The 18,458-nt window shown below is 35.4% G+C and overlaps 2 long non-coding RNA genes across 2 annotated transcripts in view; one reads left to right on the top strand and one right to left on the bottom strand.

Annotated features, from left to right (window-relative positions):
- Window positions 1-4,652: 4,652 nt before the first annotated feature.
- On the top strand, window positions 4,653-18,236 carry LOC112213538. Its single transcript, XR_002947425.2, has 3 exons — window positions 4,653-4,664; window positions 12,665-12,667; window positions 18,161-18,236. It is a non-coding gene; the product is annotated as an uncharacterized LOC112213538 (long non-coding RNA).
- Window positions 9,207-18,458, bottom strand: part of LOC112213539 — a 24,805-nt gene continuing 15,553 nt past the window's right edge. The window contains exons 3-4 of the long non-coding RNA XR_002947426.2: window positions 15,880-15,882; window positions 9,207-9,570 (exon numbers count right to left, since the gene is read on the bottom strand). This is a non-coding gene — a long non-coding RNA (uncharacterized LOC112213539). The remainder of the gene's footprint in view (window positions 9,571-15,879; window positions 15,883-18,458) is intronic.

The raw sequence follows: 18,458 nt of genomic DNA, 5'->3' as shown, positions 1-18,458 counted from the left end.
ATAAAAATTTTTTTAATTACTTGAATGAATTTTGTTGAATAATAATTGAAAAACAAACAAAAATGTTTTTGAAATGTTGAAAAACATAAATAAGATCGTTAAATGTTGCATTTCTGTCAAATATTAATAACCAAATACGTCTACCTTTTCAACGTTGTAATATTAAGCGTTTAATGTTAATCCTGTATTTACTGTTTTTTTTCGCTTTTCTGTTATTCGTCATACGAATAAATTTTGGTTGCAATCGTAATAAGTTTACGAACTGACAACGACAAGCAGAAATTAAAAACAGTAATGTGACGATCGATACGAAGAGTAGGGATATATAACAAAAGGCAACCCTCCTGACAAAGAAACAACTTTCAGGTAGAGATAAAACGATACAACCAATTTAAATGTCCATTCGGCAAGCTTCAGTAACGATCGGTAACTTGCGTGAAAATTCGCTACGAATCTCCACTCATATTAACTTCCCTATGGTGAGATCTGGTAATCGGCAATGTCGAGCCAATAGTTGCAAAATTGTTTAGACTTGAGAATATATCAAATATCTCCGTAAGTTACTTGTAACATATCTATTTGTAATAAATGCTTGTGTAACTTATTTATGAAATATACCTTTGTGATATATTTGGAATATGTCACTTACGAAGCCATAATTACATTATATTTCTTATCTCCTAACTTTTTAATTCTATAAGTTTGATTTAAATAATTTGGAAACCATTATTGGTAATATATAGATGGAGAGTAATTAACAGAGGCATTGTTAATTACTAGAGAGTAAAGCGAAATAAAGAGACACGTCGAGTTTAGTCATTTCAAATATCCCGCTTGTCTATAGTCATTGTAACAACCAATTAGGGATAACAGTGTCGCCTCTTGTCGTATCCCCACTCTTTGCTAGGAGAGGGGAGAGAACAGCCTTTCGAAAAATTGCTCACGAGGCAATCCTGTGCTAATCTCAGCTAAATGGGCGTTGAACCTGACTTTGATGGAAATGGTTGCATATATTTGTACAGAATGGATTTTTCAAACGGAGAAACAGTTCCGTATAAATAGAATAAATGGAAGCAGATGCTTCCGGGTTGGTCTAACTTGCCGATGAATTGGCTTTAAGTATTCGCAAAGGTCTCGATTGGCGTCAAGCGTTGATGTCAAATACTGGCATCAATTGCTGAGACTTGGAGAGGATCCCTCGCAGTAATCGGAAGAGGCCACATTCGATGATACCCGAAATCACTTCAGCTCCATTGCAGAAGAATGGATTCCTGGGAGAGAGCCGGGAACTCTCGCGGAGATGCTGAGCTAATTAGCAATTTTGAAGATTTTAGATCAGGAGGATGACTCCTGGGTGGGGCGAATGTGACCACCGTAACAATTTTGATTCTTCGAGTCGGAGTCAGAAGCCAAAATGCCATCAGTCAGATTAAAAGCAAAAGGACCAAACTTCAGTCGGTTTGGTAAATTTCACCACGTTGTAAAGTTCAGCCAATCTCATCTTGGAGACACAATTAGTATAACGTTCCCAATACGTCGTAATTAGGTGGTCCTTCGGGCATAGACGGCACGGATCGTGTATTATTCAAGGTCAGAATAAATTGCTTAACGACTGTCGGGCGGAGCTCTCTTCTGACGCCATTAGTATACATTAAAACTTAAGCTGATTTCAATAAAAATGCATAAAATGTTCAACTAACGGTACCTATCCTTATACAAATTTTCTATTGCAATATTTACAAATAGTATTTATTATTCAACTTTTGAGGCTACCTCTCCCGTAATTATTCTACTGTCCAATAGTGGCACTAAACGTATTGACTGCTTTAAAAGTCTAATTATGTGCTGTAGTGGTAAAAATATATTTATTTTGATCATTGTTAATAACAACGATGAAATTGAATTCTAATCACTATTCTTTTTAATTATTGTAATTTCTTTCTAGATGTCATTCGAGTAATAAAATTAAACTTGGACTTCTTTTATAAGATATGCATATACATTTCCATACACTACCCGGTACATCTGTCGTTTTCTTCTGAAAATTAATCTGACAGTAATCGATGCAATTGTGTAACGCGAAATTTTAATTTGTTCCATACAGCTACTCTCGTTTCTTTCGTACGTCTGCGTGGAGTTTATTTTCAAACGATCAGTGCTTTCTGTTAAATTGCAAATACGATTTGAGATTTACAGGTACGAGCTGGCAATGTGTGATTTTGAATATACTGTAGAAAAATCAGCAATCAGTTATTCGAAGAAAATAAAACTCACTCACATAAGCAAAGATGCAGAACTGCGGTGAAGAGGGCTGCGAGTTTCCGTGCTGCCATGAGAATTAACCACTTTTGCGATGACAGTTTGGCACACTACTTGATGATCTGAAAGTAGACAAAACTCGATTTGTTTTTGTTTTATTTATTTTGTCGTATAGAAAAATTTATATATTTTATATGTCGCATACTTGAACAGCAAAACGACGAAATGGAACTTTATTATAGATACAAGATTATTATAGACCTTTTCTTATAATGTGAGTAAATAAGAATTAAACGCGATACCTGTAAAAGAGTATCAATAAAACAAAGGTAAGCTACCAGTATTACTTTTGACTAAAAATGCCTAACAACTTAAAAATCGTGTGCAATTTGTTTCTTATAAGAAGAAAATATTTAGCAATTGTGAAAAACATTTTAGTTAAATATATTAATGAAAGATTTATCAAATATGTTTGTATATAGATGTACCTATTGTGGTCTGTTATACAGACTGGAAAGATAGAGAGGGAGCACATGGCTAAAATAAAATCCTTCTTCCCTTATGGCTCAACGAATCAATCAATCTTAACGTGTGACGTCTCGTTTGATAGATATTTTTAATGCCTACAATTCTCATTCTAAAATTTTTACGACCCGATTATTAGAATCGTTGTCATATGCAAAAATATCTGTTTTCCACAAATTTGGAGATTATTTGCAGAGACCGTGCAAGAAATTTCGAGTGGTAAATATATAGGATTTGTGATTTTTATAAGTACGCGCAAAAAAATTTCAGGTATCATCTCTTTTTTTTTTTACTCTCAATTTGCGCTTTACAATCTGTCCATCTGGATATTTGGTAAATTTTTCCAGTTTTACTACTAAATAATGTTCAGTTTGTCTATTTTATTTCTTCAGCGAGATCGGTGGCATGTTTTCTTCTTTGTTCGTTTCAGCAGCCTTCTTTCTTTGCATTTTTTTGTGGATCCACCGATTTCTTCCTTGACTATTGATATTTTTAAGTCATTGCGTAAGTCCTCGTTTCTGACATACCATGGGGTGTTAACTATCGTTCTGAATATCTTTTTATTTTTATTTATGTGGCTTATTGCTGCTGCCCTCCACACTGGTATTCTGCACGTCCAAATTGGTTTTATTATCGTTTTGTAAATTTTTAATTTATTTTCTACGCTGAGTTTAGAATTCCGACTAGTTAGCCAGTACATCTTCTTTTTTTCCGTATTTCATCTATAATTGTTTTAATATGTTGCTTCCACGTACGTTGTGGGTCTAAGCGGAGTCCTAGGTAGTTAATTTGCTTTGTTTGTGCGTGCCATTCAATAGGATATTTGGTGATTTCCATTTTCGTAGTGTAAATATAGTATGGTTGCATTTACTGGGGGTTGCTTTCATTTGTTTATCTTGCAACCATTTTTCCATTTTTCCGATATGCTCCTGTAGTAATGTGACTGTTGTTTCTGGATCAGTGTGCCTGACTAGCATAGTCAGTATTTTGCTGTAGATATCATCTTTTGCAGAATTTGGTCCCTTTTGGAGATGCAAACTCTGTCCCTGTGCGTTCTTTATCGCGCGCGATAAAACGAAGGCATTTGGCTGAAAACAAGAAATCGTCGTTCTATAGATTCTCCACTGGATCACCGCAGCAATCCCCTTGCTGCATCTAACAACCTGCGACGTATCAGCAGGGTCTCAATTCAAACAGCTACTGTATTTCTTTATTTGTGATGTAGCTTAACAGCAAAGCGATTGCAGAAGTTGAGATTTCACAGAGCGTATGCTATGGCTGTTGCCACGATTTTTCAGGGATTTCCGGTAAAAAAATAAAAAAGAAAAAAAAGAGGATTCAAACAAGGATGGATCAGCTTCTAGCCGGCTATAAATTGCAATATAAAAAATTTCATGTAATTCTAACCATCTTTAAACACATCTGGTGAGCTGCCTGTTCGTTTTCTCAATAGGTAAACCCAACCGTGTTTCTAAAAGAAACACCTCAGTTATCGTAACTGCTTCTGGTTAATTTCGTTTTGCAAAGAGAACAAAAGCGTTAGCGAAGAACACCGTAAATGTTTCTTTCCGACCGAACTCTCCACTACCACCCTGTTGCGTAACATGTTTTAGCGATTTTAGAAATTTGGCAAAAGGCTAGAACAATCCTGGAGGGATAGAATCTTTTCGACAATTAAAGGGAAACGTTAGGAGAACTGTATAAACATAAAGTTGGAGTTAGTTGCAGATTTAGTATAAGTTTAACTTATTCCGCTGTAGATTTCTTTGGGCCTTTTCATTTTTAGCTTTGAACTTTTTTATTTCCCCTATTTTTCTATTCCTCGTTATTTTTTAGATCTTTTTTATCTAGTTCCAACGCGAGTGATTTGGGTGTGTAGTGTGTAGTGTGTAATGTGTAGTGTATACACTGCGTATTGTTGTATCGTGCATATTGTATACTTTGTTTGCAAGAAAACAGAGGCCATGTTCAGCATGTATTGTAATATAAAACGATTGATTTTCCTGTGAACAGTATGGACAATCGCGATGCGTGTGTGAAATTTGTATAAACATTGTTCGCATGTGCTACTATTTAGTAATTATTTATGGAGGCAAAGAATCAGAGGAAACCTTAATCCTCTCTACTCGAAAATTCCATGTCGCGGAGTTATGGAGTTTAATGACTAGGCAGGTATAATGTTTAATCTACGATTTCTCTTAAAAGACGCATAGGATGGTTTACGTTTTTAAACGTCATAATCTTCTTTTCTATGATTTGTACAAGTTATTTTCATCTTACTTTGGTTTCAAGAATCATCCCTTAAATCTTTTTACAATTGTTGTCGATCACCCTGTATAACGAAGTGGTATATGTAAATGATATTGTCAGGAGCTAGGAGAATAAAACAAATCGATTCAGCGTTTCATCGAAAAATACGTAAAAAAATACATTATACATAATTTGAAGGATATCGTAGGACAAATATGCGATATAATTCTTTACCAAGATTGCTTTTCGGATTTAAACATTAGATTCAGCCAGAATCAAACATGCGATAATCACCTATTATACACGTTATAGTACCACGACAGAATAATTTACTTATAATTCCTATGAGAATTGATTGTAAAATTCTTCCAAATAAAAGAAAAAAGATTGCTTTTGCACAGTTTAGCAGGTTTCTCTGCACGGATTGCATTCTTTTCATCTTTTCTATTGGCATCGTGCAGCTGATTATAAAATACGTCCAAATATGTATAATAACGTCACTTTGAAATGATCTTCAGCTTCAAAGACTATAGCTAAATGTGTCTATGTCTATGTCTGTCGAGATTGGCTGCGGCAAAGACCCAGTGAATGTAAATGAACATGTTTGCACTACAGATGACCACTGCTAATCCATCAGTGTATCGATGTACCGTTCCCAGTAAATTACAAAAAACGAGAAAGAATTTGGAAGCCTACAAAATTAGGGCAAATCTAATTTTTTCTTCCGCCTACACGCATTTGGTATAGCATGAAACTTTTTAACTGTGTGGCTATATTTTTATTACACAAAATTACAAAATGGCCAAATGGTACAACATTATCAGACCCCATACCCAGTGGAAACTTGCTCGTTTGCACTCAGCGCCAAATGTAACTAGAACGTAAAAAGTAAGAGATTTTCGTGCGGACTTAAATAAAAATAGATTAGACAAGACGAAAGAGATAAGAGAATGATGGAACAAAAGTATACAAGCATAATATAAGTAGTAGATAGACGCCCATTCAAGTGACAAGCTAAACGATTACTATAGAACAGAATCAAGAAGGCTAAAAAGAAATCGGACGTACTTGTCACAATGGCAAATCAAGGAAGACTTGATAGCTCCAATATCTGTGGCGTATAATTGCACCATAAACCGTTCCAATGAAAGCCTATCAATATACAGTGACTAAATTAACCTCTCAGGTTAAACCTCAGGTTGAATTTTATGCGGAGCTGTTTCTCTGTACGGCAGAGTTTGACGCGAATTACGCGTAAACGATACAGCACTGTAACGTGTGACGGATAATGCTGTTCCCTACACAAGCATATTGCAACGAAGTTTTTGATAATTAAATTATAATTTTTCTTAAAGATATGATACATATACTTTAACTTTAATAATTCACTTTAATAATTAATAATACAATTGAGTGTGATATATTTTAAAACACGGTGCGACACATAGACCCACGTCACAATTGTTTTTCAAATTACTCTTAGTTTTCTATTTTAAAGCGGCATTTTGATGTTGGAGATTCTAAAAAATTGTAAGGATACGGGTTCGCATGTTAAAAAGAGCATCTAATAATGGTATATTTATTTTAACGAAAAGTAACAATTGGTACCTGATACTGGCGTATCAAAATTTTATACACATACTTTTTTAAATAACAAGCGGTAAATTAAATTGTCATTGTAAAAAAGCTGCAATGAGGGTAGTTAAATGGATTTGCCATATGAGTGAGTGAGTTATCGTACGTTATGATTTATTGTACGTGTACATATATCTGAACGAATTTTATCGTATTTTTTCGGCACGATAGAAAATGATATGTAAATGTATGTAAAAAAGCAGCCATAGCTTTGTAAACTTATAAAAATTGTGACTCTGGGAACAAAATTGTCTTGCATGATCCTACGATAAAAATTACCAACAAATTACGAATTAAATATTATATTCTTTGCCTCTTCATAAATTCAAGAGATATCTAAATGACATTACTCAAAAGAGTACCCTATATAGAAAGTCATTAAATATTTATTTATACATATTGTAGTATCGTGGACGAGGGGCCTAGGGGGGGGGGTGTCGTGCGAATTGTAAACGAGCGGTTGCTGAGCGTGTGCATGATGGGACTTAAACAAAAGATATCGAACAAAAGACAAAGGGTTGCTAAGAGACATAAACGAATTAACGGCAATATGAGTTGAGAAGCCAGAGAGTGCGAATTGCGTTGTCGAGATAGTGTTGTTAGCATTGTTGAAGGAGAGTTGAATCTGAGTTGACGAGAGTTGTTAATTAATTATAATACGTTGTTACGATTACTTCATGTTAAATAACCATTGTTTTCTGTTCAATCCATTTATTATTAATAAACTAATTATTATTACTATATTTACGATACTACAATACTATACAGTAGATATCGTTTCGTCTTTCCTACATTTGTTACTGGAGGAATTTTTTCAAGGACAATTCTTACAAAAATACTATTGTCCATCCTGCAATTTTATATTCTGATTTTGCCTTTACCGTTCAGTACAATTGTTCACGATGACAAGATAAATGAGTCGTTCACACCGGTACGTTGTGGCGAACATTTCATGGACACTATTCTCAGATGCTTTTGCTGTTCGCAAGCCGAAGTAAATCCAAGCGTTCGTCATCCGTTTGCTTGCAGAGTGATCTTTTGGCAAACACTTCGATAACTATAAAATAGAGAGGCACGCCGGATATTATAGTGATCGAGATATTATCACACATGTATATGTTTGTAACAATGTTTATAATAGTAAAAGAATTCATTGCGTTTCTTAGTGTGCTAAAGTGCGTTTTTGTAGGTGATTTTTTGCAGTCCTGTCTACTCGATTCATTTAATGCACATATTTTTTATCTGCTATTTAAAAGAGTATGTGTATAACTATCGAACTACAATGTTCGATTTAACACATTAACAAATACAATCAATTCTTCTGCGCTATTATAAACAAACATATACAGAAATACAATATCTCGGACACGTTATATTGTAAGCTGTCGAATATTAATATAGTCACTGTATATTGAATAGGCCTTTATTGGAACGGTTTATGGTGCGATTATACGCCACAGGTATTTTTGAGTAGTACCTTTTCCGTTGATTTCATATCGTTGATTAATTTGTATAGTTAGAATTTTCAGATTTTCGCGCGTAGTTCTCAAACCCTTAACGGTGGATCATAAACTCGAAATCCGAAAAGTCAGTTTTTAACGTGATTCGACGATTGTTTGCGAGAGAGTCGTTTGGGACGCTGTCTCGAGCGGACGTGCGAGGGAAGAGCGAAGTGAAACTTGGACGAAGAACGCGGAAAAAAGAATTCTCCCGTATCTAGTGATATGATTAGTGATAAGTCTAAATTAAGGTTTTAGATTTAGATAATGTGGGAAAAAATAGCGATCATGAGTAGTTAGAAAACAGATAGTGCAGATAAGAAAGCGAGACGGGAGGAACACGCGTTCGTTATATAGAAATGTTTGAAAGTTTAAAAGTGAAAAATGTCGTTGCAGGAAGAAGGAAAGAGTCGAATGAAAAAATAATAGACGAAATAAAGGCGTTAATAAGAAATAAATATGACGTCTTGATCGAAAACCTGCTGAAAGAGCTAAAGGAAGATAGATCTCCTGTGAAAAATGCTGCTGGAGAAGAGAGAATCCGAAAAGACCTCAAGTAGAGGAAAATACAAATTATTGAAGAGACTAAAGAAAACAAAGGAGAAAAAGATAGAAAACAGAAGAAACGAAGTAGGAAGGCGTCAAGAGACAAGTGGAAGTTGGAATAGCGAAAGTACACGACGCGAAAACGGCCGATTAGCAAAGAAATAATGAGAGGATAAGGCAATTGGAGGAGGAAAAAATATCCGGACGAGACACTAAGGAGAAACAAGGAAAAACGAAGTGACGCCATGAAGAATCGAAGAAGCTCCATCGGCTGAGTCACGGAAAATACGCAATAATCGATAGTAAAAAAAAGCTAACCGATAAAGGCAGAGGTAAAGATGATTAGAGAAAGTAATTAAAAAATGCAGGAGATACAGGCAGGGTTAAAGAAAAAGTATTAGACAAAGAAATGAATAAAGAAGACAAAGCAGATCATACGGAGCAAAGCAGAGGATATGCCTAAAATGTACGAAACGAACATTACTCGGAGAAGAATATATAATTACAATAATCTCGAAAAGCGATTACGTTAGTGTAGTACAGTATCGGGGAAAACCTTGGATAATTCAGAAGGTCTACTTGATCATGGGTCATCCACGTCTGTGGAACATGGACGTGCCGAGTATACCGGAGCCATAGTATAAGAGGTAGCTGTTAGGCAGTTGAGGGGTAAGTGTTGTCAGCGTTGTCAAGGACGGTCAGGGTGAAAAAGAGCGTTGGAACCGTTATGACGAGAGTAGTGAGTGACGAATAGTGACTGCGTGGATATAGACTGTCGGAGCATCATACTTGATTTTGTGTTGACGTGAACGATATTGAAACAAATCATACCATTACCAAACCTACTAGCACTATACTTTCCCACAGTAGTATCGTGGAAAAATCATAAGAAAAAACTCGCTAGGAGTACTATTGTACAATGCAGTTAGTTGCGAGTTGTCGATTGTTGTGAGTCGTGAATTGTCACTCAGAAATTGAGTAGTTGTACAAATTTACTTGTTTTACTTGTATTACATTGCTACATTAAGAAATAGCTCTGATTAAATAGCCATAGTTTCTTGTTTCAATCACATAAATCCATCTATTAAAGAAATAAAGTCACTATACTAGTAAAATTATAATGAACATAAATTCCACCCCGAAAGGAGTGAACATGATTGGTTTTCCCAAGACGGAAATTAGATACAAACGAAGAGAGGAAAACAACGGGGCAATGACAGCAGGAAGAAAAGGAAATAGGAACTTTATAACAGATATCTCTAATAGGAAAAGATTTCCTATTAGAGTGATTCGTGAATTGGATCGATCAGCGAGTTAGAGGAACAGCAATCGTTCAACCAGGAAAATTTATAACGAAATGACTTAAGAAAAAAAGAGTGAAAGATGAGAAAGCGGTCTTGGAAGATTCGAGGGCCATCCTGGTTCGGTTTCAGAGACACGCACATCCAAATCGATTACTGATTAGACACGGAAACATATGACTCAAGGTGGAACCGTTTATAGAGACAGCGAAATGATACTACACTGCTTGGGGTTTGATCGAATATAAGCGAATAAATTATTTATTTTTATTAATTATTAATTGTTCAGAAACTAATTAGCTTATTTTATCAAATAAATACATCAACGGCAAGGAGGTGTTTTATCTGTGCAAATAAGTTCCATGGAAATTTTTAGTAAAACTGCCGTTTTTTTACTTGGTAAGATATATAACATGTATAATGAAGTATTTTTATATTAACCCCTTAACCTACAACTACGGGTATAGCCCGTAGTACGATGATCGGGCCAAACGTAAAAGTTACGGGCATAGCCCGTTGTACGATGATCTTGTTTACGTTTTCGACCCAAAATTCTCGAACGTAAATCATAGGTTAAGGGGTTAAATATAATTAAGAATATTAGTTATCACTAATATCAGTAACAACTGATGATAGTCGAGCATAACCAGAAAAAATTGTCGCCATCGATAACCGAATAACCAATTTCATTGTCGGTAATCAAAATAAAATTCTAGTCATGGGTAATGATTACTGGTAGGCAAAAGAAATTTTATTCAGTCATTCATATTGGTTATTTATAATAAGGTCGCTTAAAAATTAATATCTTTTAAATACTTTATTTTTTGAAAAATTTCTTTGACGAAATTTATTGATAACTCATTGCTATTTAAATAAAAATTAATTTTTATTCATGACCTTTTCCTAAATAATGCATAAAAGAACTATTATTTTGAATAAAACAATTTTTTAATTTTTCGCTGTAATTTTATATATATTAATTTTTTAATAACTTTATTTTATATTATATTCTTATAAGAAGGCATTCTTTTGCTGCAAAAGTAGTAAATCAAGAAAATATTGTAACAAATTATTTTATATTAATACCCTCTATAAGTAGATAACATAAAAACTATCTTTTCGAGATACCACACGAACATAACTCACCATATTACCTTACATGAAATAGTACAACTCAAAGTAATATAAATTTCAGAAAATTATACTACTCGATCAATTTAAATTAAATTCGTTATCAGTTTTAGTACAAATAATTCTAAAATCCAATGTCTGGTTAAACTGAACAAATCGATAAGTTTTACCACATCAGCTTGATTTTAAAAAGCTTTCCAATTTTAAATGTATTAAAAATTGGCGAGAAATAATAATTTGTATGTATTACGTTCATTTTAAAAAACGGATATTGCCAGAATTCTGCACATAAATTTTTAATATGTAATACCAACATACATACAATGCATATTTCCTACATGGTAGAAAATAAAAATCATGTACTGCTAGGCTTAAAATGCGAAATCAAAATTAAATTAGTAATCACCGATTAAAGGTACAGCAGCGTTTCGTACTATCGACGTTACTGAAAAGTACAGTAAAATTTGGAGCTGCAACGAGCACTCGTGTATGAGCAATCAAGCGTAAAATGCAATTAAGAGATAACGATGCATATAGACCTTTATAACGAGACTTTTTTCAAAAGATTCAAAAGATTGACAAGCGAATAAATGAATAGTTGAAGTAATGGGTTGTTGACTGATGTTACCTTCCAAAGTTTCAAGAGCTACTCCATTATTCAATGCCAAATCTTAATCAGTCCACGCTACCCTCAATTTTCAATGATTAATTCGAATCAGTCCATTATATTCTTAATTCGTTCCTGTGAAAGAAGTTATCGTCAATCAGAATCAATGGTGGTTTTGACAGTTTTTTTTCTTTCTTAATGGTTGCAGTAATAAAGAAGGGTGGTAGGGAATGATCAATTTTTGTGTAACTCAGGCACCCAAAATATTTATAAGACATCATGCTACAGGTTCCAACAAATTGTTAAAGCACAATCTTTTATCGGTAATATGATGGGGAAGTTGTAAAAAAGACAGTTGAAGTATGAAGTGATCAAAGCAAAAATTTGATAATCCTTAAATTCAAACGATCGTAACTTTGTAACAAATGGGATGAAACTTAAAAGTTCAAATGCTATTTGTAGATAAAAGTTGATGTTTATATTGTACGACAAAAATAATTAACACAAATATTTTTGAACATTTCTAGAAAGCAGTAAACTATGATAACAAATAGCGGTGCATCTATTCGAAGAAATATGTTTGTAATTGTAGTGTGACCTACCTAGTAAAGCAAAATATAATATTTTACACATAACGAAGAGGTGTTACATTGTGTTTTTTTTTATATGACAGTGTACTACTATTTCCTACCATCCTCCTTTGATCGACCCAGATCGTTCGTTTCTCGAAACAAATATTTATGTAAACTATGTATATCTATGATGAAAACTTTTTACAACTTTTTTACAAATTTAACGGAAATTTGTGGGATTGCAGAATGACGAGAGGAAACACAGTACATACAGTATCCTAGTTTATAAAACAAACGTGTGCTTTAAAATGAGTAAAAATAATATTTCCATATTTGAAGTAAGTTTAACATACGTATAGGTACGTATTAGACATTCTTCATCTATGTACATAAAGACTGTTTGGTGGACTTGGATATTACCATTATTTTTAATAATGATAGTAAACAATAATAAAAGTTATATATAATTATAAAAAAATAATAGATCCTTTGTAGTAAAGGCGTAGGCGAAAATATTTGTTAATAAAATTGTAAATTTTTGAGTTAATAAGAGTGATCACCTGAAGTAACTCGTTAGATTCGAATGTATTTGAGAAACTTGATCATCAGACGACTAAAAGTTGGTTTTTTAATTCCTTGACTAAAAGTTGGTTTTTTAATTGACGACTAAAAGTTGGTTTTTTAATTCCTTATATTTTTTGAGATATTAAGGTGACATTAGGTTTTTCAAATGGTATCGTATATGTATTTTCAACAGTAGTTGACCCTGTTGGACGTTCTTTACAAAAAGGTATTAATATATTTATACTGAAAAACCATTAGTTTACCAGATATTTCAATGTCTCAAATTTAACACATACGAGACAGATGACATAGCAAATGTATATACAATATCTGGCCGCAATGACCGACGACAACACATGTATGTCATCACTATTTTCAGTCAATTCCCAAACAACAGTTTCAAGAATATTATAATATTAATATGAAATATTCAAGATTTATGTCACTTTAAACAATTCTTTTTTAAGAATTCGGGTATGTATAAATACCCGATTCCTTACTTCGAAGTAAAGTAAGGTGGAATGGAAGTATATTTAGATAAAATCTAACACAGGATTTCGAAGTTTACACATAGCTATACATTTCACAAAAAACACCTTCAAAAATTGAATATGCGGATGAATGTTAAGTGTACACGGAACGGTGTGGTTCTGCTGTGCGCCTTGTGTGGAGAGCTGAGTGCAAAAGACGAAGAGATGAAAACTTGAGATTGGCGTGTCTAGAACACGGGGCAAGCGGATTTGTCAAGTATTCTCATCTTTGGTTACGGGTGCTTTCCTGAGCGTAAATTTAGCGCTATACAGTACCTGGGCACCCCTAGGGCTATAGGAGTTAGGGTTACGCCCAACTAGCGCACAAGGCACCCATTACCTTGCTACCTGGATTAGCTAAGCCTGGCAGGGGCTGTCGCTCGTCTCAGGTCGAACGGGGCGTTTTCTAAGCCCTCCCGTCTCTCCAGGACGGTTCCGGAGCAGGTGGGACGCTGCTCACCCGCCGAAGGCCATTCGGAGGAGCCAATACCCCTTAAATCGGCCCAGGGGCTAGCCATTACCCTTTAAATCGGCCCTCTTGCCAGCATCTTGGCCATCAACCACTGCCACCATGAGTCCAAATCCATAATTGGCCGAGCAGAGGGGTCGCTACTCCCTCCGGGCTTACACTCGACCCCCGTGGTACCATCCTAAGTCATTGGTGGGACTATCGTGTGGGTGTACGGCCACGTCACTACCGGCCGGCGACCTGCTAACCTGGACTCACGTAAGCGGGGGTCTCAAGGTACAAAGTACCCAGAAAATTATCCCGACGGTCCCATCATTGGCATCAGGATCGTGGGTGCGCTACTACGCAAGGCCACGTAGAGAGAGTGTAACCGTACTTAAACGCCTTACACTCTCGACGACCCTCCCTGCGGTGTACATAGAGGACTCACGTAAGCGGGATGCTTGTCCCGACGGTCCTCCCTGGCTGCGGGAACGTGGGTTTGCCAGCCCCCATAGACTTACATAAGCAAGTCCTCTTTGCGGGAAACCGGATTTGTCGGTCAGAATTTTCGATGAAGAACCAAGCGATCATCGTTGCTAATTTGTAGAAAAAGCTGGTAAACAAAATGAGAACTGATCGTCGCCAAACTGTAGGTCACTCGCAGGTACGAAAAGTACCCTCAAAATAAGGGAAAAATAAGGGACTCGATGGCAAATACTAAACCTCATGGCAGATAGATGGAATCAGTGGAAATAACGGCTAGTTTTCGACACGTAGTAACGGCTGCCTGGAGATTGTTGCTGGTCTTAATATTTGGCTTAAATTAATATTTATTTTATGTCCTTACCGAAATTATTCGGCAAATCTAAACATTTACCACGGACAGCGACCCGCGGTAAATATTACAAGTTTCATGTAGAGACGTAACTATCGCGTTTTCATTTGTTCTGACGTTGACTGACAACTCGATGAACGAGGTTTTTATTTGAGCAACAAGTTTGCACACGCATGCACGTATTACAAGTCCTTTCGTTTCAACTTACACGTTATCGCTGCTCTCTTCTGCTAATATTGAAACAAAATGAGTATAAAGGAAAGATTCTATGAATTACTGTTCGAGACAGTGCAGATTGAAAAGTAACCACGATAACAGGTCTTGACACATATACACCGAAGCATAGAGAAAACCGTTCGAAAATTGAGTCGTCGAAAATCAACATGGAGGACAAAAAGCTTCTTGTTCTGCGCGTGTGTGACGTGCTATGAATGTCTCAGGCAGAAACAACGAGACTTTATTCATCTCTGTCTGTCTCGCAGAACGACAACCTTCTCATCTTTCATGTTGCCCTTCCACTATTTAGCATTCGGACAATTATACCTAGCCAGTACTAAAATCTGAAATTATACGATCGTAGTCCAAAACAATACATTGTTTTTTAAATTTGCTCACGCGTGAAATTGGCTTCCAGTAGATTCTTTCGAGCGGGCAAGCAACACGTACGTAAGTATACATATGTCGCGTTAATATTGCGCACATATGGGTAAAAATAATATATGAGATTTTTAAAAAATTAATACCTCTCGAATGAGAACACCTTTATTAAAAATCACTATACGTTTTAAAAGTAAAATATGTCTTTTCTTGAAACTTACCGAAAAATACAGTTGGAAAATATTCAGTTTCTTCATAACGAAATAAAAATGGTAAAGATGATAAAAAAGCACAAATTAAAAAAGTGGCTTCCTAATATGAAATCCGTATGTCTGTTCGTTTTTTTTCTTTCTTCTTCACACATTGGGCATACAAAATCTACTTTGCAATTTTGGTGGGCTTTATTACGTGCATCTGAAGAGTAGAAACCTGTGCAAATAAAGCATTCTGCATCATAATATTCTTCATAATCACTTTAATCATAATCAGAAAAGAATTTTCCTTCACATTCATCAGTCGTGTTCTTTCTACGCGTCCTCTTTTAGTGAACTTTTTGAAATAATCTTTTGTTTTGGACCATCTCTTTCCCGCAGTTCCTTCTGTGATTGACGAAGGCTATTACAAATAAACAATTCAAGGAGCATTTGCTGTATATCCGATCTCAGCAAACCAAAATATCTACTATTCATATCAAGACAGCTAGTGTTGGTGAGCTTACATAACGTTCGGGAATTTATGGGCATAACAAAATCTATAACCCACAGCATGTTCTCTAGCCGCTTAAAACCGCTAATACAACACGCTCACGCCGGCGTGCACCACCGGTGGCTCACATTTGAGTATTCCATCGGACGATGCGTACCACCAAAAGTTTAGTTGGTTTAGTAACTAGAAAAAATTGCTATATAGTTGAAAATTTAAATCATGGAAATTTAACGTATATTAATTGAAAACAAGTAGGATTTATTTAAAAAATAATTCAATAATATAAACTTATTATAAACATGAATACAAGCGCCGCGTCACGGCGAGAAACACAAATGGCAGCGCCGGTGTGAACGTGTTCAAACAAAATTGGATATAATATTACATCATAATGTTATAATTGTCACATAATGGAAACTTTCAAGTGTCCTATATTCGAAAACAATAACATGATGGCTATTAAATAGCTTCAAGCTTAAGACTTCATTATTTAATAATTAAAAAAGCAGTAAATCTTGAACCTGCATGCACTATACGGCAGTATTTATGAAAATGATTATTCACTTAGCATCTTGAAACTATTTGTAACTTTATTGAATCTCCTGAAGAAAATTTTCTACAACGCATTGCACAATATACTCTACCAAGACACTTAATTGATTTAAACGACTATGTACGGAGCAAACAACTGGTAAATGGATTATTACGCGCAAAACAGCTTCGCTACAGGACATTCGAGAGTTCTGTACCAAAGATAGCTAGGATCTTATATTAGAGAACCGTATTAGAGAACCTTTACACTCGTTTTATTGCAATAATACATGCGATTTCATGTCTCTACATAAAACTTCTGATATTAGCTGCAGCTTAGCAGAAAACGTTAAGATTTGCCAATTCATTTCACTAAAAGTACGAAAGAGATATTGATTTCATAGCATTTTGGATTTATATCGATATTGGTTGGTAAATCATAAGATTTACCGGGTAAACCTGACGTCAAAAAACGCGTTTTTCGTGTTATCACTATGAAAATGTTGCAGACACACTCCTCGACAAATTATAGAAATATTATTTATTTGTCTTCACAATTTGGCCGAAAGGGGCTAATTACGTCACTTTTTCTCGTTTATGTGGCACTGTACTGTATCATGCAAATATGCCCTATGACTAGTTATGTGCTGACTAGAAGAGTGATTTTCCAGGGTTAAGAAATAAAGACGTGAGAACTTGAGCCTGTTTTATGAGCATTATTCATCTTGTTCATATATTTCATTTAATTACGTTCAAAAGCCGCTTTTCGCTTCTTGCGCAAAACATACTTCTTCGAATTGCGTTACTTTCCAGGCAGTGGTGCGACGTAAAATAAAATAGCGAGTTCTAAACATGAAGGTATTTCTCCTCTACTCTATTTATTTAAAACTCGCGGTTACTGTGATATTCGAATTCCTTGTTATGTTATATTCGATACTTGTAAAGTGGTAAAAAATTAGATAACAAATAGAACGCTTTGTGAATCTGCATTATTAAATTTTCACTGTGGTTTTATGGTCATAAGACCTTCATTCAGTGATTTTAACATTATCGTTATCAAATCTTGGGTCGAAAAGTAAGTAAGCAACAAGATATACTGCGATGGTGATTCAGCTTTGATCGGGATTCAGCTTTGTACGGATTATACATATAAATATACATACGTATATTATTGTTAATACTTTTATATCCAGAATTCGTGGTTCCATCGGATTCGACTATAAAAAGTAAAAGTTTTATTAGAAGAAAGAAGAAATAAGATTACTTTTTAAGATTTGATTTATATTTCTATAATTATTACGATTTAACTACTAATTTTATTACAATTAGATTTGTAATGATGATTTTTCATATACAGAGTGAAACATGTAACTGGAACCACTTTGGTTACTGTGTAATGATTTTAGTGAAAATGTTTTAGGTGAAAGTTAAATAGGTTGCAAACGGTGGCGGGGCAGCCCGTTAAGGTCCCAAACGGAAGATGATGCGCCGCGAGTTCGAATCCTCGCTCTGGATATATTTGCAAAGGATGGAAAACCAAAATCTCCCTTAAAAGTAATATACAACAAGCAAGCAGGTCCCTTTGCATGTTGCGGTTGTACTTTCTGCGAGTGCTTGGTAAGCATACCAGGGCCGATGATATTACTCGCACTGGTCTACCGTCTCGCCCGTGGAGGTTTTAACCGGTAAGAATCCGGCACTACCTTGGCTGCCCTGTTCCCTGTTTGCAGGGCGTGAGGTCAGGTGCCTATAAAGATTTCCTCCACATAAAAAAAAAGACTTTTTTGCTAAGAAGGCTACGTGGGATGACCGCCATCAGAATCGTAAGGGGATACCGGACGATATCGTATGCGTCGGCGTCCTGGCGGTGTCTCCTGCGTTCGAGCTCCAGGTCTTGGCGCTCCGACGGGTGTATGAAAA

This window comes from Bombus impatiens, unplaced genomic scaffold (genome assembly GCF_000188095.3).
Source record: "Bombus impatiens unplaced genomic scaffold, BIMP_2.2 scf_0743, whole genome shotgun sequence".
Classification (NCBI taxonomy): domain Eukaryota; kingdom Metazoa; phylum Arthropoda; class Insecta; order Hymenoptera; family Apidae; genus Bombus; species Bombus impatiens.
The sequence above is the reverse complement of the archived record's forward strand: the minus strand, read 5'-3'. Positions and strand labels throughout refer to the sequence as shown.